The sequence below is a fragment of the Ictidomys tridecemlineatus genome, chromosome 14 (assembly GCF_052094955.1).
Source record: "Ictidomys tridecemlineatus isolate mIctTri1 chromosome 14, mIctTri1.hap1, whole genome shotgun sequence".
In the NCBI taxonomy this organism is placed as follows: domain Eukaryota; kingdom Metazoa; phylum Chordata; class Mammalia; order Rodentia; family Sciuridae; genus Ictidomys; species Ictidomys tridecemlineatus.
Genome location: NC_135490.1, coordinates 26975254 through 27000179, shown reverse-complemented (window position 1 = coordinate 27000179; position 24926 = coordinate 26975254). Strand labels below are relative to the sequence as shown.

Sequence of the window (24926 nt, the reverse complement as noted above, 5' to 3'; positions counted from 1 at the left end):
CTTTGCTGTCCTGGACAATAAAACAAAGATTTTTAATCACATGTAATTATTCAGTACATGTTTCTATGGAAGAAAAGTAGATACATCACAAACACTAAATACTCATTTTCTCTGAGTATGTGTCTATCTGCTTGTGCATGAGGGAGAGAGAGGTTATAATATAAACACATTTAAAAACCACTACATCTTAATTGAGTCAGAGTTGGCACCATTTAACTGATGGGGCCATGTGCTAAGAATTACTGCCTGCCTTGTTTAAAATCTGAGCTTCCTATGTTGGCTGAAGATACAGACTTCACCTAGAGAAGCAAAAACAATGACCTGAGAGCTTAGACATTAGGGATGGGTGTTGATGAAAAGATTTCCTTGTATTATTTTCATTAAGTTTCCTGCTTGCCTCATCAATGCTTGCTAGACGTGGGTGCCAAAACCGTAGAGATTACTTTTATGGAGCATCTTGTAGATTTGTTTCCTCTAAAACTTGATGATATTTCACCTCGGTGATATAACTCACAGCATGATCCTCACTGCAATCAGTGACAAATGGGCCGGGATGTGCGTAATCACAAAACACCCCAGGGAAACTAGTGTGAGGCCAGCTGAGATAAGCTGCCGTCCATCTGTGGTCATTGTCTTCCAAGTTCACACAAGATGCCACCCATCACTGTGTTGATATTCCTGTTATCAGTGTTCCTGAGGATAGTCTTTGTTCCAGTACAAAAAAATGACATTTATATGGTGGCCCCCGTCTGTTTTACTTGGGATTTTCTCCTTCAGTCTCATCCTAAAATATGACCATCTTCACTTGTTATATACAATGGCTTCTCAACCCCAGAATTGTGGACATTTTGAGTCAATAATTCTTTGCTGGGGGTAGTATGTGCTGTTGGAAGTTCAGCAGCATCTCTGTCCTGTACCAACTAGAGGCCAATAGTGCCCCCCCTCAGAACTATGTCAATCAAAAATGTCCCCAGGCATTACTGAAAGTTTGCTGGCAGGAATGGAAATGGCACCCCAAATCACGTCTAGTTGAGACCTCACTTCCATATGACAAGTTGATTTTTCTACTAAGGGTGTCTATAATCATACCAATTCTGATATATTATAGAGTTCATTAAGCCCTTAAGTAAATATTGCTTTCAATACATGGTTCTACAGAAAAGGGAATGGAGCTCCAAGACGAATTCAATTAACAAAGTTGACATCACTGATGACAAAGCTAAGGATGAACCTTATCTCTTCGCAATGCTGTGTTCCCCTGCCCTTGCTCCCACTTACTCCACCACAGAGTAGTCAGTAAAAAGATGCTTCATCACCCACTCTAGGCTGCACCAGAAATTCATCACTAAGTATCTAAGTAATTTTGTTCTCCGTTCATCCATGCACTCAACAACTAGTTGAACATTTTCTTCATAACAGATACTGTTGTAGGCTTCAGAGGGAGAGGATTGAACACTCCACAGTAAGTCTCTGCCATCCTAGAAGACATATAAACTAAGTGATGAACAGTGCTGTAGAGAAATTTTAATCTGCAGAATCAGATTAGAAATCACGAAGGGATTGTGACTCTGCCAAGTGGTCAGGGAAGGCTTCTGTCATGATATAATATTTGAGCAGAAATATCAAAAGGCAATCCATCTGGATGTCTGGAGAAAAAGATTGCAGGCCTATGGAAGAGCAAGTAGGAAGGCCCTGAGATGAGGGTGTGCTCAGAGAATTCAGCAAGGAGATCTAAGGAGATCGTTATGGCTGGAACACAGTGATCCAGGAAGTCAGTGGTAGATAAGGGGATTGAAAAGGATCAGACAGCAGATCTTATTGAGCCATAGAGATAGATGATGGTAATTTACTCTTAAAATTTCCTCTGGCGTGGAAAGTCTAAGCATAAGGTTCAAAACCTAGCTCTGCCACTTCCAGTTGTATATGTCTGGGAAGTTATATTAAATAGCTCTCTGTGCCTCCATTTCCTCGTATGTGTCACGAGGATATTTAACGGTACTACTCAATAGGATTCTGTGAGATTTTAAAAAGTCAACATATTTAAAGAATCTAGAAGAGTTCTGGTAAGTACTACATAAAATTTTGTCATTTTATAGATTCAAGATGATCATTATTACTGTTGAACGTTGAGTAGACAGTGGAGGGGACAGGTAATTGCAATTGCAGAAATAGGGAAAACAGTGACATGTTTTTTTAAAAATAATCCAAGATTTTGGACCAAAATATTATTAAAGAGGTTCAGAAAAATTTGTTATTTGTTTTCAAGATGACACCAAGAACATCACAGATGGTCTGTATGTGGGGTTTAAGAGAAAATTGAGAAGGCAAAACAGGCACCAAGTTCTTTAACCCACTTGATAAGGATGGAGTTGCCACTTCCTGTGACAGTAAACAGCTGGGAAAGTGACTAGTTCAAGATAGAGAAGTAGAAGCTCATTCTGGTATGTATTAAGTATAAATGTTAATTTGACATCTAAATAGTCAATTTGGTTTGTAATTCAGCATGAAGAAGCTCTCTGAAGCCATAAAGCAAGATGTGAACACTTCTGAGAGTGTGATACAGCCCCACACCTTGGCACATACCTGTTATCCCCATGGCTTCAGATGCTGAGGTAGGAGGATCACAGGTTCAAAGCCAGCCTCAGCAACTAAGCGAGACCCTGTCTCTAAATAAAAAATAAAAAGGGCTGGGGATATAGCTGGGTGGTTAAGCACCTCCTGGGTTCAATCCCTGGTATTCTGCCCTTCCACTAAAAAAAAAAAAAAATGAGGGCAATAGAGAAGGAAAAGAATGAGGGCTGAGCTTAGGCCCCTTCAGTATTCTTAAGCTACAAAGACAAGGAGAATCAGGGAGGGAGAGGACAGGTGGGGTGAGGTAAGAGCCTTCAAAAAGTAGAAGGGCTGCTATGGTATCCAAAAGAAACCCCCGCAAGGACTTACCATTCAGAGGTGGCAGGCGAAATATATAAATCAGACCAACCTCAACGCTGAGAAAAGCTATCAAAGTCAGACAAAAAGTAAAAACTACCTTTTTGAAGACATCAGAGAGCTAAAAAGTAAAGCATAACAGTTTAATATGAATCTATATTTGGAGCCTAGTTGTATTCTTCTTTTTAATTCTCAGTGTTTAAATCAGGAAGGAAGGAAGGAAGGAAGGAAGGAAGGAAGGAAGGAAGGAAGGAAGGAAGGAAGGAAGGAAGGGAGGGAGGGAGGGAGGGAGGAAAAGAAGTGAATGAGCCATGATTCTGGAAGAGACAAACATCCCAAATGATGGCTTCAGGAGCTGAGACTTGGTTTACCCCAGGAATATGTGATGATACTAAGGAATCTGACTAAAAGGTTGGGAAGCTCAATAAAAGAATTCTTAGAACTTTTAGGTAAAACACATGCTGAAAGTTCAGTGCCCTACAAAGGAGAATGAAAGCACAGTAAAACCTTATGTGTTTATTTCAGCATCCTAATGAGGTACCCTCTGAGAATGATGTTGAAGCTCCTTGAGGAATCTTTTCAATTTCTAGGACGACTCTCAATTTAATGCTACAATGTTTAATAACATTTTGTACAAATAAAAAAAATAACCTGACTCCTGAGAAGACGACTTTTCTTAAAGAAATGTAATTAAATGACAATATTAACAGAATTATGGGGTTTATGGCACCAAACTAAAAACAGTCATATTTCTTATGTTCCAGCAAATAAAAGACAGAATTGGAAAGTTGGGCCGAAATGAAAACATATAAAAGAAGATAAAGCAGAATTGAAAAAGGACCTATGAGAGCAAAATTAAGGAGGCAATAGGTGAGTTCAATAGAAGATTAGTCAAAGCTAGAACTGGAGAACCAAAGCACAATTCACATGAACCCCTCCAAAAGGAACACTTGGAAGAAAAGGGAGCAATATAAGAAAACATTATGTGGCGAGTAACTGATTACTGCTGTACAAAATAACAATTATAATATGTTGTAAGGTTTTTCAACACCTACCATTAAAATACCTTTTTTAAAAGGCACAAAATTTGGAAGGAGTGAAATCAAAGACACCAAAGGTCCTTCCTTACCTTATCCATACAAGTGGTCAAAAGAGAAGTAAAAATGTCTCTTTGATTAGACAAGAATGCATCTTGTTGTCTTTGGGTAACTTTAAAATAAATAAGCTTCTCTAAAATGATAAAAAATTTTTTAACTAATTAAAATATTTTTTAAAAGTATTGCCCTTATTTCCCCAGTATTACATCCTCTCCCAGTTCTCACCCAAACCCTCCACTAATGAAAGTATTTCAGGAAGATGTGATAAATTCTTCCAAATCAGGTCTCTGGTGTGAGTGGATAAGGATGAAAAAAAATGACCATTGGATATGATAATTTAGAGATCCCTGACAAGAGCAATTGCAATAGCATATAGGGTGATAAAAGTTTAATTGGAATATGTCCAAGAGAGAATAGGAAGAGAGCCATGGGACATGGCAATACAGTTTTGTTTTGTTTTGGGGGGTGGTGTGTGGCATGATTTTCAGCAAAGCAGAATAAAACATAGGAAAATGGCTAGAGTTGAATGTGAGATTAACAAAGATTTTTTTTTTTAACATGAGGGATAGTATGAGATGTTTGTAAGCTGAAGGAAATGATCCTGCAGACAGAAAACATAATTAGGTAGAGAGGACGCGAAAATTTTCTGGGGCAATGGATTTGATCCTGAACAAAGTGATGGAATGAAGTGAGCAAGGAAAGGGCTTGGCCACAAATAGGAGGAGAAACTCATCCATCAAAACGGAAGTGAATGCCGGCAGGTGGCTGCACAGGCAAGTGGGTGGGTAGACATGGAAAGGACCATAGACATTCTTTTCTGGTTGCTCTTATTTTTGCGGTAGAGTAGGAAGGAAGTGAAGTAGAATTGCCAGTCCGCCTCAAAGAATCATCAACGTGAAGTTGCATGTTTTCCTTCAACAGCCAGGATGCAAGAGAGGTGGACTTAAGCGGGTTTGGAATTACTTCAAATGGAGCAGTGGGGAGGGAACAGCTGGATCATGTTAAAAACACCGGACAAGGAGAGAAGTGAGAGCATCAGAGTAGGGAAGGATGTGAAAAATGTGTTTCATCAACAAAGTATAGATCCTCGTGAAATTAAAAAGAATCACAAGGATTCAGGTACTTAACGTAATGACCTAGAAACAGATGTGTTGAGTCTGGCAGAGAGGATCCTTGATGAGGCTTGTGGAGACTCGGCTAATCATAATGTCAGACACATGCTCCAGGGAACCAGTAAGTGGTCAGATCAATCAATCAATCAATTAACCTTAGAATTAATTTTCATTTAACAGGTCTTCAAATCATTCTAAAATTCAAGCTAGATCCTGCCATTACTGAAAAGTCTTTAAAGATCACTAGTCTTTTCAATTTCCCCACTATTTAAGGACAAAATCACAAAAGACATGAAGATCCTATTATTATCTGATTTCTTATTACTTCTCCAAATATCAGAAACAACTTCCTCACCTACAACCTTTCATAGACTTTGATTATTAATGCCTATCAAAATGAATCTCAGATACTATTTTTTTTTGGTGACATAGACCTGACAATGCTATTAAACTAGGTTTACACATATAATTTGAGTTTAAGCACTTATGTCCTACATTGTACTTATGCTGCATTTTCACTCTTTAATGGCTTCTCACAAATTTGAATCTCTTTGATGTCATGGAATTTATTAGTCTGCACTTCCTTCTTTCCCACTACCACTTCAATACATTAATTGATGAGTTAATTTACTTAATGACTGAGTAATTAAATTAATTAATAAATGTGGATCCTACTTGAGGCAGAAACCAAGCAAAGAATTTAGCCTTGAAACTAAACAGAGACAGAAGTAACTAGAGAAAAAGAGTTTATGGGGAAAAAAATAAAAGTTTTAAGAGGAAAATATATTTTCAAGGCATCTCATTTCTTAATAACATAGTAAATAACATGTTGGTAACTCAAGCCCAGTGGATACAATTGCAAGTTTATGGGTTAATAACAAACAGTGAGATATCCTTCTAGTTAAAGGAGAATGTCAGAAGATGATTTGGGGATGGAGATTCTGTAAAAATGCCAGTCACCTCTGATCACTGCACCAATAGATTGACCATTTGACACTTCAGTTAATTTCCCCCAATCTTAAAAGGGCTATATCTCAGTTGTTTATGTAAAAGAGGTAATTAATACTTGGCAAGAAACTAGAAAGAATGACGTTCAATTGTACCTTTATTTTAAGTTCTGTTAAACATCTTTGGTTTCTATGTTCAGCTGTTTATTGGTATCTAGGCAGTTATTTAATTAGCTACTTGTATAATGAAGTCATTTCTTACTGTCAAGGTAGTCATAATCAAGGCCTTAATATAAATAAAGTATGAAAATGATTAAAATTAATTCATCAGCCAAATATGAGCTCCCGTACAATGGAGACATTTAATTGTTTCAGGTCTGGTTTTGAGATTAGCCTGATTGACTTTCTGGCTTTGATTCAATAATCTATTATCTCATTTTGAAATAAAATGAATCTGGTGAGAAATAGTCATTGTATCATTTGTCTTGCTGACATGATCAAAGAAAAGTTCCTGTATTTACCTACCACAACACCTGGCAAAACAGATTACCGAAGCAAGATAGTAAGTATTAATGTTTTCACTGTGCTCACGTGCTAGCTACATCCTGCTCCGAATTTCTGTGCCATTCCAGGTTTTAGAAAGACAAAAGTTTGGGGGTTTCATCTTGTTTAGACAGACAGTGGTTTATATCATGGCATATCTCAACACACTATGATGCTTTTTTTTTTTGAAAAATGTTTTCTTATAAGTTGCAAAGAAAAAGAATTTAATCTTTGCTTGATTTTTCAAAAAAGAGAGAAAAGGAGAAACATAGCCTGAAAAAAGAATGTTACACAGTTTTATAAGTGTTCTAGAAAACCAAAACTGATACATCAAGCATATAGCTATAATGTGTACATTTAAATAATTCACACATTATCAAATAATTTTAAAGTTATGCAATTACTTCTACTTCTCTTTGGCTCCCAATTACCTACAAGATAAAGTCTGACCTTTTTACTATGACATATATACCTTTTTTTTTTTCCTCACTGACAATTCTTAACATTTTTATCTCTTCCAAGCATGCAAAACACTTCAAACCCCCATACTCTGTCAGGCTCCTTTTACTGTGGGACTGATTTTTTGCACCCACTCAAAAGTTGCATGGATTTTACCAAGGAGAAAATGTATTTCCTAAGAAAGAAAAGAGTAAAAGTGAACAGCCATAAATAAGAACGAAATTATGGCATTTGCCACTAAATGAACAGAACTAGAGACTATCATGCTAAGTGAAATAAGCCAATCCCCCAAATTCAAAGGCTGAATGTTCTTCTGATATGCAGAAGCTGACTCAAAATAGGCAGGGGGTAGGGAAGGAGGGGAGATTGGATTGGGAAAGATATTAAAATGAATCAGGCATAACTTTCCTGTGTTCATATATGAATACACAACCAACGTAACTCCACATTATGTACAACCACAAAAATGGGAAGTTTCACTCTATGTATATAAAAAGATATATATATATATATATGAAAAGAATGGAAGTGGAAGTAGTGAGGAAGTAGAAATATGTTGGGTAAAAGTACTAGCATACACCTGAATTGGAAACCAAACAACTATTTATATATTAGGTGTTCCCCAAAAGCTCATGTGTGAGACTATGCAAGGTTTAGAGGAGAAATGATTGAGGTATGAGATCCTTAACTTAATCAGTGAATTAATTCCCTGGTGGGTAATAACTGAGTGTTGATTGAAGGTGGGTAGGGAAGGTGTAGCTGGAGCAAGTGGGTCATTGGAGACATGTCTTTGGAATATATATTTTGAATCTGATGTGTGAAGTCTCTCTCTGCTTCCTGATCATCATGTGAGCCGCATCCCTCCACCATACTCTTCTGCCATGATGTTCGGCTTCACCTTAAGTCCCAAGAAATGAAGCCAGACATCTATGGACTGAGACCTCTGAAACCATGAGCCCCCAAATAAACTTTTTCTTCTCTAAAATTGTTCTGTCACAGCTTTTAGTCACAGTGATGAAAAAGCTGACTAAAACAACAATACTCAATTTTTATTAAATTTTATTTCATGTGGTTTTAGCTAACAGGAGTTTGGTACCTGGAAATATGGTGTTACATAAACCAGATTTTATAGCATAATCTAAGCCTCTTTGAAGGTAAAGTGATTTTTTTTCACGTGTTAAATTTAGTCTTTTTATCAACTGGAAATGTAGGTGGACAAGTAAATGTTTATACCATAATATCACTACATCTGTTTCATAATGACATTCAAGAGATGTCATTTAGAATTTCCTGGTAGGAATTTTCAGTAAACTGCTAGACTGAGTTACTAAGAAACCAAATGGTTGGGTTGACAGTTTTTAATCTCTGTTGTTTATCTTCTGGTAATGGTTTTAGAAATGAAGAATATTGCCCATTTTTCTGTTGAGAAAATGCTGTGGCAAGCTGATAATTTCAAATGGCAAATTTTTATAAGGATAATCATTTAATAAACTTAACTGCTATAAAAGTGAGGCATCTCGCCATGATATATCTTTGTAAATCATTTAAACCATTTTCAAAATTCACATAACTGGGTTTCATTTGAAATATACAATCTACTATCCCAAAAATTTCATTATTTCATTCGGATATAATGTTGTAGTACAACTTAGTAGTTGAGGATGGGCAAACCTACTTAGTCCTTAAAAAGTATTGAGCAATATAGGAAAACGGAGGCTGGGGCCACCGCTCAGTGGCAGAGTGCTTGCCTCAATGTGTGAGGTACTGAGTTCGATCCTCAGCACCACATAAAAGTAAACAAATAAAATAAAGACATGCTGTCCATCTACAACTACAAAAAAACACACAAATAAAAAAATAAATATTTAAAAATAAATATTTAAAAAATAAGAAAACTAATCCACTATTTTTATTCTATATGCATATTCAAAGAGGTTGAGGCAAGAGGATATTTCTAAAGAGAAAAATGAAAGGATTACATCAGATATTTTGAAACCATATTATTAGGCTAAAATGACTAATAATGATAGGGAGATCAGTCCAAGGTTGCACAAGCAGTTGCTGGGCAGATAACCTTGTAGATGGGTTGCTCAGCAGAAATCCTTGTATAATATCCTTATGCTTTTTGTGTAAGGTTGCAGTGGCCCCTGTGTTATCTTGTGGTTTTGAGTAAGTCTTTTATGATTATTACTACCAGACAACATACATAAAAATCCCTTTCTTCATAACTTCCTGGCTTTACTTATTTTATTTTTTTTTATGTTGGACACAAACAATTCCGTTTTGATTATGATAATCTTCACATTTACTTCACATATATTAGTCATAAATAACACTCCGAGGTAGGTCCTATATATGGTAAAGAAAACAAGACTGGAGAAAATAAAATAAGTAGTCAAATTCACACAGCTGGTTAGTGATAAGAGTTGGGGTTTGAATGCAAGCAATCTGGTTCTCCAGTATGTGCTTGTGTTAGTTAATTAGGTTTTCATTTCCATAACCAACATACCTGACAAGAACAACTTAGAGAAGGAAAATTTATTTGGGTTTATGGTTCCAGAGTCTTTGATTGTCCCACTCCATTGCTCTGGACCTGAGATGAAGCAGAAAATCATGGTGTAAGAGTGAGGCTGAGGAAAGCTTCTCTGCTCAAGATGCCTGGTGAACAGAGAGGGAGAGGAGCCTTGGAGACATCCCCAAGGGTATGCCATCAGAGACCTCCCTCTAGCCACATACCACCTGCCTACAGTTACCATCCAGTACAATAATCCTTTTAAATTATTGATCCATCAAATGGATCAATCTACTGATTATATTGAAGTTCCCATAATGTAATCATTTTATCTCTGAACATAGCACAAGAGCTATTGGAGACACCTCATATCCAAACAAAAATAGTGCTTCTAACAAGTATATTCTCTCTCTACATTATTCCCATTAGTTTGCATACTGGAGTCATCAATATTTCTGTTATTTTCCTTACCTGAAATATGTGTCTCACCCTTTTTTTATCACTAGTCAATATCTAGTCATTTTTTTGGACATCAGGTCAAGTTTTATTCCTTGAACCGCTATACTGTTTTACCCCTGAGAACACACATCAGTTTGTATTAAGTCATGTGATAATTGATCATTTATTGTAAATATTTCTGTACCATAAGACTGCATGATCCATTAATGTAAAACTTGCCAAGGTAACTGGTACATAGTGAAAATTCCAAAGTATTTTTATTTAGCTAGTGAAGGAATGAACAAATAACAAAATAAATTTAAAAATACAGTAACTTAGCATATTTAAGTTCTCCCAGCTTTGAAAAGCTTCATAACTTCACCAGGAAAACTCGGTGGTTTCCTCAGTTGGAACCGGTCATTTGGTCTCTTTGGCATTAACTCAATTGCTATTGTACCTAAATTTGCATTGTTTTCAGAGTCTACGCTCTATTACCTTTAGTTTATTCATACCCACCTCTTTCACTACAATATAAATCTCTGGAAATCATGAAATACCTCTTAGTTGCCTTTCAAGTTTCCATAGTTAATAGTCTAGTTAAACTATTAAACGCCAAAGTTACTGAGATTTTTTTACTGGACTGGGTTAGATAAGGTGATGGCAGTCTTCATGCTAATCTATCCTTTTTCAGACTTCAAACTTGGAAGGAACCTCAAGAAAACTGCATGCTTTTGTGACAACTAATTCAAAACAATGAAGTTCCGCATGTACCTTTCCTGCACATGCTGTTCTACCATGTTAAACGTCCCAAAACAGGGAAAATATCTGAGGGGGAAAAAAAAACGTTCAAATATGCAGACTGTCTTACATCTTTAAAATAAAAACCACATGCTTTTTATGTTCTAACAGACTCTGGACTCCATCAGCAACTTTGAATACTGTGAACTTACAGTACCCCCAGTTTTGGAATTTCAAATGCATTGTTTATTCCTACATGTCTTGACCCCTACTAGGAATTCTGACTGCTTTTGCAAGAGTGATAATGGAGTTTCATAATTAGTCCACACTTTCTCACCTCATCACTTGTGGGCCAAAGAATCTGGAAGGTAACCATTCATATGGACCTATGATAGCCTATGGTTATGGAACAATAAATGCCATCTATTGCCAGCTTGGAGGTAAAGGCCAAACCCCTCAACTGGGTCTTCTTAGCACCATATCCTTACCAACTAGGCCAACCCACCCATACTTAATTCATTCTGCTATTCACAAGAAATAATATATTAGAAAATGAATGCATCAAAAATCCCAAAGAAGGATGAAATATTTTGGCAAACTCTACTTTAAAACTAGAATTTGAAACTATGGAATTAAGATAGCAAATGCTATACCATGTGCTTTTGGAAGTAATACTTTCAAAAGATGACTCCTCTGTGGTATTACTATCTAATCATGCAATATCAAAAACAGAAGAAACTTGGCCAATGAATGCCTGCTGTTCCAGGAGCAAGGGACCAGAGAGTTATCAATCCACCTTTGTCTTCACCATGATGATGGTTGTTTCACAGCCTCTGGCACTAATGGATTGTTCCTCAAATATCCCATTCATTGGGAACTGTGTTTATTTATTTTTATCTCCATCCTGAGGTCTAACAGATGGGCGTCTAGAAGAAGGATATGGAATATCTAATCTACCTTCTCACTATAAAGTAACTGTCTTTCTCCCAAGGTCCCCATGAACCAAAGCTTTGCAAGAGGCCCTCCTTAATTAAAGACCATAGCTTTGCTTGTTCTTTATGATGGGTAGAAGGTACGATTTTCAAATTTCAAGAATAGAACATTCCCAATTAGTTCTATTCCACAAATAAGTATATGTCTAGCTTCCTGACATCTCAAAAAAATAATAGAGTCTTGTTGTAATTCTAATGGGTGTTATATGAGATTCAGAAGATGATAAAGTAGCATAGGCATTTTAGAAAGGAGAGAGGAATCAGATACCAGCCTGTCTGATCACATCATTTTACAGATTAATGAAATGTGTCTTAATTGCCTTTCATGTTTCCATAGTGTTTAGTTAAACTATTAAAGAGAATCAAGACCTAGAATATAAGCCCAACTTTCCACAGCTAGCTGTGGAACATGGACTAAAACCCATACATGAGAGATTACCAGGCCCATTCCTTTCCATAATTCAATTCTCTAATGCTATTCAATGGCCTCTTCAGGCATGCAGTGGATTTCATCAAATGGTAGAACCAAGTGCATCATTTTTGTTCATAGGAATAAGGTCTCATGAAAAGAGAAGCTAAACTAAAAGTCCAAGTAATTTATGTAAAGCACAAAGGTAATTTGTACCATAGCTAGGACTAGAATCCCCTCTATCAGGTCTTTCTACCTTTATAATGTTCTGACTGAAAGAGACACTCCTGGTATATCTAGAGGTAGATATTTGTGTCATAATCTAAAAATTTGGTCAAATTTTAATGGACAATCTCTCAGATAAGCAGCAATCTTTATACCATAAGAGTGTTTTTTAAAAAAAGATTTATTTCTTATCATGACAAATGATGATATACCAAGTCCTTTTATTTCAAATACTTAGAATCTATGATCTGACTCCTATATAAATATCCTTCCAATGTGCTGAACAGTGTATTACTCCCTGCCTCAGTTCATCTATAGAAGGCAACAAAAGTGCTCATCATTGCTTTGCACCCTAAATTGTGAGTCCTTCTGAACAATCTAATAAAGTTGAAGAATGAAAGAAATTGTGTAATGTTTTTATAATAAGTGAGAAATAACAGTATCTGGAGAGCCATCTCGTTCCAACCAAATATCAGAAGTCTCTTTTTCAACATAAATAATATTCTAAAACCCAAATTACATTCAGTTGCTTCATTTTCTGGTCCTCTGAGAACTGATGAAGATAACTGACTATATTATGGTGTGATTTATCTATATTTGGTGCCATAAACAGATTTTCTCCAGGAAAAAAAAAGAATAATTGTGCATAATGGCAATATCTCTCATGTTACAAATGCTTGATTTATGATAAATATTCCATGAGCAATTGCAGAGAATATTGGCTGGAAAGCAAAGAAAGTAAAAAATTAAAAGAGTTCTTTATATTTCCTACTTTGGCAGGAAGTGAAAAATATTTTAAGCTTTAAAAAAGTACTTCAAAGTTGTGGAGTAGAGTTAAATATTTAAAATTCTCTTGTATCTGGAACCAAAGTTTATAATAACGTAAATGGAATACCATGTAAGAATACTCCATGGCTAAAGATAACTATTTATTTTATTTTTAAATTTATAAATTTTCATGTGAATGCTAATGACCCTGAAAAACATTTCCCTCAATAGTTTTGTTACTCCAAATAGTTACTCCAAAATCATGCACATCATTTTCATCTGTCCACTAGCAAAATGTCAAGTTTCAAAAGAACTAGAGGAATTGAGATTCTGGAGTTCCTTATACACTTTTTGAAAAACAACCCCTTACCAGATAACATGGTTTGCAATCCATTCCATAGGCTGCTTTTCATTCTGTTGATTGTTTCCTCTGTTGTGCAAATATTTTTTGGTTTGAAATAATTCTGCTTTTCTATTTTTGCTTTTGTTGCCTGTGTTTAGTGCCATAGCCAAGAAACCATTGTCAAGGCCAGTGTCAAGAAGCATTTCCCTTACTTTTTCTTCCAGAAGTTTGACAGATTTGGGTTTTTTATTTAAGTTTCTATTCTACTTTCAGTTGATTTTTGTGTGTGGTAAAGGACTTGAACAAATGTTTCCCCCCAAAAGTTGCACAAATGGCTAAAAGTTATATAGAAACACTTCAACATCTTTAATTATTAGGGAAATGCAAAACAAAACTACAATGAGATCTAATTATATCATGACTGTTAGGATGATTATTGTTTTAAAAAGTTTTAAAGGTAAGTGTTGGTAAGGATCTGGAAAAACTTGTGCCTTTGTACCCTGCTGATAGAAATGTAAAATGGTGTAACAGTTTTGGAAAACAGTATGGAGGTTCCTCAATATTTTAAAAATAAAACTACCACATGATCCAGCAATCCCACTTCTGAGTATATATCCAAAATCATTGAAATCAGTATCTCAAAAAGATATCTGCACTCCAGCATTCATTGCAGCACTATTCATAATAGATAAGGTATGAAAACAACCTAAATGTCTGTGGTTAGATGAATGAATGAAGAATATATTGTACATATATACAATGAAATATTACTTGTCCTTACGAAAGAAGGAAATCCTGCCATTTGTAACAACATGGATGAAGCTGGAAGACATTAAACCAACTGAAATAAGCCAGTTGCAGAAGGACAAAGACTGGATGGTTCCATTTACATGAGGTATCAAACTCATAGAGGCAGAGAATATGATAAGGGTTGCCAGGGACTGATAGTGGGTGGGAAAAATGAGAAGCTACTCAATGGGTATAAAGTTGCAGTTAAACTAGATGAATAAGTTCTAGAGATCTGCCAAACAACATATTGCTTATAGTGAACAAGATAGTATTGTGCACTGCAAAACTGGTTAAGAGGGTAAATCTCATGTGGGGTTATCACACACATGCAAAAAACCAGGGAGACACAAGGAAACTTTTGGAAGTGTTGGATATGTCTATTATCTCAATTTTTCTGATGGTATCATGAGTTCTGCATGTGTTCAAACTCATCAATTGTCACACATTAAGTATGTGAAGGTTGGGCTGGGGATGTGGCTCAAGCGGTAGTGCGCTCGCCTGGTATGTGCTGGGCGCTGGGTTCGATCCTCAGCACCACATAAAAAATAAAATAAAATAATAAAGATGTTGTGCCCACCGAAAACTAAAAAATAAATATTAAAAAATTCTCTCTCTTAAAAAAAAAAGTATGTGAAGGTATGTGTATTTCAAGATACATCAATAAAACAGTTCATAAAATAAAAATACTAATATAATCAATTTTCTTGAGGAAATGTTAACTTTAGGTTTAAAGAATTCAGTGTTATTAGATCCCAACTATATTGGATTCATTTCTGATACCACTTTCAGAAGGGGGGAAAATTAGCAAATGTATCTGCTTCTAAATTTTAAAAAAATTGATGGTGTTTGACTAATTGTCTTTTACATTACATTACTTTAGTTATGTTAGTTGGAATATAGGATTACCATCTAAAAGTTCTGGTTCTATAAACATATTTTAAAATTGCATTTTTAACTTCCCACACTTACTAATTGTTATTTCCTATTGGGGAAATATCCTTAGTAAACTAGCTCTGTCAAGTAAACAAATAGTATTCTGTAACTGCCAAAAAATATAAACAACAACCATGCCTGTTGTTTCATAAATTGGATTTGTAGCATGCTCAAGGAAGTAAGGTTTTGTTCTTTGATTTTTTTTTTTTGGCAGAGATGATTCCAGATTAAAATAATACAGCTCATGACATTCTAGGATCATAAAGAGTAATGACCTCATGGGACTAGTGTGAGAATTACATAAGATATACATGTAAGGTCCACAGAAAATATCTGGCACATAAAGTATTGAGTGACAAAAAATAATTTTAATTATTATAATTTAAATTTTAATATCTCACATCAAATATATTCAGCTGAATGGATAGAAGGAAGGCAAAACATGGTATAACATTTTGCTGAAGAGTTAGTATTTTCTGTTGCTTTTATGCTTTTGGATACTTTTTTAAATTAAAGTTCTGTCTCACTGGACTTGACAATAATTCATACACATAACTAAACATGATATCAGTATTGAGCAGTCTGCAAATAAAGAAGAAAGGACAACTTGGAAAACTTAAAATAACAGATTTTCAGAATTTTTGTTTATCAGTAATATTAACTCTGCCTTTTAATGATTTCTTTTAGTTTTTTTGAGCACATGTCCAAACAGATATTATCTAATTTTTCCCCATTAATAACCCTGTAGGGTCAGTCAATCTGGCCTTATTACCTCCACTTAGATGTACAAAGGAAAACTCAAGACAGGCATCTTGGAAATTCTATCTTATACCAAGGAATAGCTCAAAACTCAGATTTTCTCATTTCTCATTTCCTCATGAGAACCTGTGCTGCCTTTTATGTAACATTTACATAAATAATTATCTAGCAAACAAAAATTAATTGAACTTCTGAGCCTTTACCAATAAAAAAATACATTGGTTTCAGCAGGTTTTATCATTGGGGGGAAAAAAATCCCAAGAGGCAGATTACATTGTTACCAAGTATGACATTCCTAACTCTCTTTGAAGGGGGGAAAAAAACAAAAAACAGCAAAGAACTTTGCAAAAAAAAATTAAAGATTGAAATTTAGTAATTTAGGAAATCCTTTATAAGGATTACATTCTTCGTTCCTCTTTCTCTTCTATGTTCCTGAGATTCACATCCTTTTGACATCTCCCCTTTTATGTGTGATACTCATGAAGCAAGAAAACTAAAAGGAAAAGGAAAAGGATTTAACAATGAGGAGAAAATAGAATATATTTGTAAATTTACGTGTGCCCATTTTCTTTACCAGTCAAGCACAGGAGGCTTTCTATATTGTACAGTGTTAACACAAATTGATGAAATGAATGTTTCAATTATGTCATTAATAGAACATAAATAAATCATCTGAATGTTATTTTTAATATAACCTCTGAAATTTGCTTGTGTACCCTTTATATTTCTCTGCACATACACATAATAGCTGTCTTTACTTTAAAATGTTAAATTCCTTCTTTGATTTTGTTATTCTCTCTGAGGCTTACTTTATCTTTACTTAGCTACATACATTGTCTTTCTGTTTTAAATTATTCCTCCCAAATATAATTCTATTTATAACAATAAATAGAATTGCTTCTATTTCAAGAGTTTTGCTGGGGCCAAATCAAGTAAAAATATTTATTTGTGAATAAAATGTGCCCATATTTAATGTCTGTCTATGATCTGTGGTGGAAAGCAATCATACTACTCAGAAGGAACTGTTAGGCATTATCACTCTGACATAATAGTCGTCCAACTGAAAAATTGCTTCCCTTGTGTTTCCTCAACCTATTAATTCTCTTCATTATAAGAACACATCCTGCTTATAAAACATCCAATATCTGAACAAATTTTTTTCTTTCAAGTCTGGACAAAGACAAAAGTAAACAAATCACTTTGAGTTTCATAAAAGAAAAAGAAAGCCATGTCAGTAGATTCAGAGGTTAGTGAAAGTAATTAGCTACAAATTTTAACTCTGTAATGGGGCATGAAGATGAGACCTGAAATGGCCTTTCCAAACACCCCATGGACACATTGCTGAGAACTTTTAAAGCTTTGCTGGTCACACTGCTATTTAAAATAAATTTTCCTTTAACACTGACTAACAAACACTGGTCTAAAACGAAAAGAAAAGGAAAACATACATGCGCGGCAATTCTTCATAACATCAAATCATCACTTATTTTTAAAACAAAATTTGCTATTATAGTTTCTCCTTAAGCAACGAGAGTAGAGATAATGTTGGAAATCTGTTGCAAAGAAATGAGATTTCCTCTTATTGTGAAGATGAAAACCCTCCCTCTTAGTCACAGTGCATGGGGGGAAAAGTCAGTCATTTGATTGTTTCTTGGTTTTAGGTGTGCCTTCTAAACTGGATGACATTCACAGACACTCAGGATATAAAACAAGGATGTTTCCTAAACAATTCCCAAATATTATAATAATACAGTTCTCAGAATGCACATTTGGTCTTACTTCATTGAAAAGCAATTATGCTAAAGAATAAAAAGCATTTAAAATGGCTCCTGATTGCTCATAACCAAAAATAAATTAATAAAATTATTTTCAAAGAACCAAGCTGAATTTTAGTATTCTAAGCTAAACTTTGCTTTTCTTTAAACTTTTGTTCTTTCTTTATTTATATGTGGTACTAAGGATCGAACCCAGTGCCTCACACCTGCCAGGCAAGTGCTCTACCATTGAGCTACAACCCCAGCCCTGGAATTTTGCTTTTAAAATCAGATAAAAGGTAATTTTGCAGTAGAACAGAATTTGCTTTCATAGCACAAATAAGTGTGCTAGTGGTAGTGAAGAAAATCAATTTTAAAGAATAAATGATACAAGTTTCATTTCCTAAACATAAAACTCCATAGTTTTGCTTCTCTGAAGAGTCACAAAATATTCCTTAAATGTCTTTAATCTTAGATACTTGTTCATTTGATGAAAGGTTAAAATGAAATGATGATTAAAGGTTAAAAAGAACAGATGATTCCACTTCAAAATCAAAAGTAAATAAATAAAAAACTAGAAAATCAGAGAAAGTTCAAATATATATTTGTTTTCCTAAAATAGCAATGACTTTTTTGCCACCTGACAAAATTAAACAGTGTCAACTTCTTAAAAATGGTACCCATGGGGCTAGGAATGTAGCTCAGTGGTAGAGCATTTGCCTAACAAATGCAAAGGGCTGTGGTACAACCCCAAAATGCAACTAAAAAGAAAAAAAGAAAAGATGGGCCTATTTATAAGTGGTAGCATAACTTTTTAGTGATCAACAATATGTGGTATAATTACACAATGCAATGTTATTCATCTATTTAAAAGAATAATTTGTACTGATGCATGTCATGTTTCAATTGATTTATTTGGTCTGGTAGTCAGTTTCAAATCAAGAAGGGTAATCCCCCCAACTTTTTGCTTCCTTTTTCAAATTGCCTTAGCAATTATAGATGCATTCTGATATGAAGTTTAGAAACAGTTTGTCAATTCATGCATAGAAGGCAGCTGGAATCTTGATATGGATTATACTGAATATGAAATCAATGTGGAAAATGTTACTCTTCTAACAATATCAAATCTTGTGATCAATGAACACAGAATGTCTCCTATTTATTTAGGGCTTTAATTGCTTTCAAGGAGGCTTTGTATGTTTCAGTGTATAAATCTTGCACTTCTTTTGCTATATTTGTTCCTATTTTCCTTTTTGGTAGTGTCACAAAGAGAAAAGTTTGCCTCATTTTATATTTGGACTATTCACTGAAAGAGAACAGAGATACACGTTATTTTTTAGATTGATCTTGTATCCTGCAACCTTACTGAAAACTCATATATTTTGGATTTTATGTGAATTCCTCGGGATTGTACAAAATACTGTCATCCGAAATAGAGAGAACTTTACCAATTTTATGTCCAATATGAATGCATTTTATGTTCTTTTCCTTGCTAAATTTCCTGAATAGGAGCTCCAGCATAATGTTGAATATGTGATCAGAATGGACATCTTTGTCATTTCCCTGGTCTTAGGAGGAAAGCATTTTGTCCTTTACCATTAAATATGATGTTTCCTATAGATTTATTTTAGATGTCCTTTATCCCTTTATCATTCTTTAGTTTGAGGAAATTCCCTTTTATTCCTAGTTTGCTGAGTGTTTTTAGCGTGAAAATTGTTAACTTCTGTCAAATAATTTTATTATTTGTGGTTTTTGTCCTTTAGTCTACAGATAGTGGTGTGTTACATTGATTGATTCTCATATGATGATCCAAGATTGCATTCCTGGGATAGAAGCCACTTGGTCATGGTATATAATACTTTGTGTTGTTTTTGGAATCAAATTGATAGTATTTTGAGAAGGATGATTATCTTGATATTTATAAGGGATGCCAGTTCATACCTTTGTTCTTGAATCAGTTTGGGGAGTTTGTGTATTTCTAAAAGAATTTATCCATGTCATTTGAATTATCTAAACTTTTGGCATATCTATACTTTTGTTTATAGTAATTCCTTTTTGTTTCTGTAAAATCAGTAATAATGTCCCCTTTCTGATTCCGGATTATAATAATACAGCTATGTAACAACTATATACAGCTATTTACACGTATCAATATTTCTTTAAATACTGCTTTCGCTGAGTTCTGTAAGTTTTGATATTTTGTGTTTCTAGTTTTTTATATGAAAGCATTTCTAATTAGCATTATGACTTCTTCTTTGACACTGCTAATTATTTAGGAGTGTATTGTTTAATTTCCACAATTTTTTAATTTACTACATTTATTTCTCTGAAAGATTTCTAATTTCATTCCATTGTAGTCAGAATATACTTCATATTTTAATCTCTGAAATTTTTTTGGAAACGTTTATTGTCTACATAATAATACTGACAAAATGCTTTATGTGCAATCAAGAAGAATATTCACTCTGCTTTTGTTAGGTGCCGAGTTCTACCATGTCTTACAGTATTTCTCTGAATGTATGATGGAATTTAATAAAAATTTTAATCAAAAATTTCTTATAAGAAAAAAAGAAGAAGAAATGATGCGGGTATGCTAAAATTTGAAGGGAAAAAATATCTTTTATCAGTAATCAAAATGAACAAACAACTTTTCTTGCATTTTAATGAGCAAGAATTTTTTTGAGAGAGAGAGAATTTTTTAATACTTATTTTTTAGTTTTTGATGGACACAATACCTTTATTTTATTTTTTTATGTGGCCCAAGAATTTTAATTTTTTTAATGAGAATATTCAATGCTGCTAGAGGGGGCAGCCCCAACAGTCACACTCCCACTTTCTGGTGGAAGCAGTTTGATATAACTCTTAAAAAAAGAAAAAGAAAAAACTTGTCACTCAACAATTTTAATTCTGCTACAAAAATATACTTTGGTTACTTTTAGACCACTATCTCTCATGCAAATTGCCTCCCAGAGCTGGGTCTGAGCCCCCGGGTTCTCCAGCTGCCCTGGCTCTCTCTGTCAGGTTCTTTGTCTTCTAGCTGAAGAGGCAGAACAAGGGCTCTTGCCTTGGGTTCTTAAGTCAGGGTTGGCAGAAGCTTTGTAACCTAGTTATTCGCCACAGCTGATGACTGGAGAGACTGAGAGCTAAGTATTCTAGAACTGAGTTGCACCAACGAGGCTGACACTAGAGCCCTTGTTGGAAGATTGAGAGATCATCATGATATCCTGAGCAAACCACAGTTCTCAACAAGTAGAAGCAAGGACACAGTGACAGGAAGAAGTTCAATAACTTAAGTCCCAAGACATCAGCTACAGTCCACATTGGTTATGGGAATTCAGCAAGAAAACAGACAAATCCGAGAATTGCAACAAGAGAACAAAAAATTGCATACATCCCCGAAGAACATGAGTCTGTCTTGGAACTTACAATGAGCAACTAAGAAAATAAATGTTTAGATTGCTCATGGCTAGCAAAAAAAAAAAAAAAAAAAAGATGATCCAGCTATGATAATGAAGTTAAAGGAGCAACACTCCAAGACTGACATGGTACATCATAATAAAGCCAAAGGATTCTTCCTTGATCCATCTCAACACATCCTTGAAGCATTTCAACATGGACTGGAGGGGAGGCACTTGGAAGCACATCAGAATGTGTTAGAAGCACATGCTGATCGGATCACTGAAAAGGCAACAGGAATGAGGAGGGCCATTGAAATGAGTGAGCAACAGGGCTGCAAAGAACAGGAAAGAATATTCCAACTTGAACAAGAAAACAAAGGATTGAGAGAGATCCTTGGAATAATTTGAAAATCACTTATGACTCATAGGGCAGTGCTTTAGAAAGTATGTCTTTGTCAGCATTAGTGACCAATAGTGAACTGAGTCTAAGGAAAAGCTAAAGGGCTTCCAAGTCTGGGAACATCATGCATGGCTTCAAATGGTCATCAAAACTAGTCAATTAAAGAAGATTCAATTCAGCCAACCTTGTTTTTCCCCTCTATAATATGTACAGTTCAACTCTCAAAGCAATAACAACAACAGAAAAAAAAATGTATAGGTAATGGTCATAAACTCTATTCCAAAACACCATTGTTAATTGGTGAACAGAGGAAGGGTTTTCACAGTGACTTCTTAATAGATCAAGGGCATTCAGCCAGGCTGTTGGCTTTCTGGATGTACTTAAACTTGAATATTACCTGAAAATGTTTGGGAATTCATAGTATTACACCAATTTAAAAATTTAAGATTTTTAACATGGTTTTATGAATGGAAAATCCTCATTCTAAATTTTGTCCTTGTTGTTTGGTGTCACAGTTAGCAAATAACTTATGGACCATGAGTCTTCAGCTTTATTGATTGTCTCCTTTCCCATTAATTGATATTTTTTGTCAAAGAAAATTCAAGTTTAAATGCTGTAGATGTTTGGCATGCATCACTAATAAAAGAGGCAATTTAATTTTATAGCTAATGTACCATAACTGATACTTAGCTAAAAATTGTCCATAATACGCTAAAGTGTATGAAATGTCATTTCAGCAATAAAAGAATAGGAATGTTACTTTCTAAGGAAGATCTTATTAAGGTTAAACTACTCCTCTGAAAGAATAGCTTTTGGTTTTCAGTAAATAAGGAAAACAAGAGTTTTCTTTTTCTGGTTGATACTGAAGGATATTTTATAGTTTGTTTAAATGACAGAGTTGAAATGCTTGATGTATTAAGATAGATATAGTAATTTCAAAGTAAATTCAGAATTCCTCTGGCTCATGTAGCCATTTTTTAAATAATTGCTCTTGATTTAGAGAAAAGTAGGTTCAAATTTCAAAGAAAAAATTCTGTATCTATTTTAAAATTCCATCTTTTCTCATAACCTGTGACATTTTTCTTATCACCTTCCATTTTTAAATGGGGTTAAAAAAATCAAATAGTATGTAAATATTTTTAAAGGCCACCAATACAGAAATTTGCTTTAACAATAATTAAAAACTGTTTTTTCTTATTTTTTGTGATTATAAAATAAAATAATGGTATCAAATATGACTAAATATATAATATTCATTTACATTGATATATATTAAAATTTACACAAGTAGCAAATTCTACCTTTAAGTATAATTTTCAAGGATCTTTACATGTGGTGATCTTTATAATTTCATATATTTCTAAAATTGAAAACTATTTTTCACTTCAGAAATGTTCTATCTTAAGTTTGAGGTGAGAAGGATAGATAGGACTGATTTACTAGAAAAGGACTAATGGCCCAAAACATCAAATAGATTCCTTTTTTCATTCAGAGATCTTAATTGATATTTTATAAGTAAATGGCAGCTTTTTATTTTTAAACTTTTTTGTTGGTTTTTAGGAAAATAGCTCTTAATTCAATGGTGCATGCCGCAGTCTGGCTGGGCACAAATAACCGGGAGGTCAGGAGCTACTTGTAGGTTCAAACAGGAACTACTTTATTCGAGAACTTCACGGGAACTCAGCCAGAACTTAACGGGAACTCCGAGAGAACTCAAAAGTAGCAGGCACCCGAGGTAGCAGGAGCCTCCCTATTGCGGGACAGCAGAGGTCCATATACACAACTGAATACACAGCTTGTTTCAATTCAGCATCATCCAGTTACAGCAATCAGTCATTATCTTAATAATTATACACAGCTTAACTTAATTATCATCATCTTAATGGCTCGCTGGCGCTCCCCTCAACCACTCCTTTTGGCAAAATGCCACACGCCATCTTGACTTGGTTGTGGCTCTCAAAAGGTGCATTTATTCATTCAAATAGTTTTTATCTGGTTGGGCAAGTTAGAGCATACCTGTAATCCCATCAGCTCCAGAGGCTGAGGCAAGAGGATCATAAGTTCAAAGCCAGTATAAGCAATTTAGTGAGGCCCTAAGCAACTCAGTGAGACCCTGTCTCTAATAAAATACAAAATAAGGCTAGGGATGTGGCTCCATAACATTAAATAGTGCTCTTGAGTTCAATCCCTGGTCCCCCCCCCCCAAAAAAAAAACAATAGTTTTTATTCCAAGGAAGAATTAAAGAAAGAAAATAAGCTACCCATTTGAAATAATATCTGAAGCAATTCATTAGGCAGTCTAATTATTAAATATTACTTGACAAATATTTTTATAAACAAATAACACTGAGTTAATTTATTCTTGTTCTTATTGCTTGGATATAATTTTAAGGTGTTAGGTGTTGAAAGACATTTGCTTTATTTCTAATGAGTTTTCCATTGTCTTATTTTTAAGAACCTTAAATTTGTGTCTGAGAGCATATACTGGATAGAAGCCCATTTTATCAATAAAGATGAGTCATTAGAATTGAAAAAAATACATTAAATGATTACTTATAAAAGCAAAAAATTAAAATAATCACAGTGTAACTATTGAAAATGTTGTTTATGAAGATTTCATTAAAATATGCAAAGAACTAGACAATAACATATCTGAAAAAAAACAAGGAAGAAGATAATGAATTTAAAAATACACTCACCTAAATAATGAATAATGATTAAGTAGTTTGTCCTGAGAGTGTAAAGATGCCTTAGCATTAGAAATACTCATTCAATATAACTCATAATATTAGAGATTAACCATATTACCATGATAGAATATTTCAACATTCTTAAGTATTTTCTTCTGATTAACTTAATTTGTGACTTACATATCATATAGAAAGTGAATGACCTCATCATTTCCCTCTCTTTGGGACCTAAACTGAGGCTTATGGGCCATGGTCCAACCTCTTCTTATGTGTACCCATACTTATTTCTCTTGCAGGAAGCCTTGGCAAATAATAAAATCATACAATAAATCTTAAGGCTGTGGTGCATAAAATTTATTTGAAAAGTTTCTGTAGGCATTTAAAAATTTTAAAACACTAACAAATTAAGAATAATAAAATGAACTTGCTTAAATGGACAATTCTAGACTTGTTGCAGCTAAACCAGTAGTAAATTGGCTCTGTTAGCACCCATTCAAAGCCTTTCCAGTCGAATTCTTAAATTCTAACTCCTTAGGGTCATAGGGCTAAAAGTTATGTCTTCTATGGGAAGGATCCTGTGTGGAACCTGACTTCTGCCATCTAGACATATATGAGACTTCCAGGTAGAATAGTAGGGAATCTCTCTTATGAAGATCAGGTTCTTCAGGGGAAGCTGGATCAGAGGTCAGAGC

General features: G+C 34.5%; 1 long non-coding RNA gene and 1 pseudogene across 1 annotated transcript in view; both read left to right on the top strand.

Moving 5' to 3' along the window:
* Positions 1 to 11274, top strand: part of LOC144370585 (uncharacterized) — a 45975-nt gene extending 34701 nt beyond the window's left edge. The window contains exons 4-5 of the long non-coding RNA XR_013430499.1: positions 3693 to 3798; positions 10728 to 11274. This is a non-coding gene — a long non-coding RNA (uncharacterized LOC144370585). The remainder of the gene's footprint in view (positions 1 to 3692; positions 3799 to 10727) is intronic.
* Positions 11275 to 13940: 2666 nt separating this feature from the next.
* Positions 13941 to 21644, top strand: LOC101960774 (FGFR1 oncogene partner 2 pseudogene; annotated as a pseudogene).
* The last annotated feature ends 3282 nt before the right edge of the window (positions 21645 to 24926 follow it).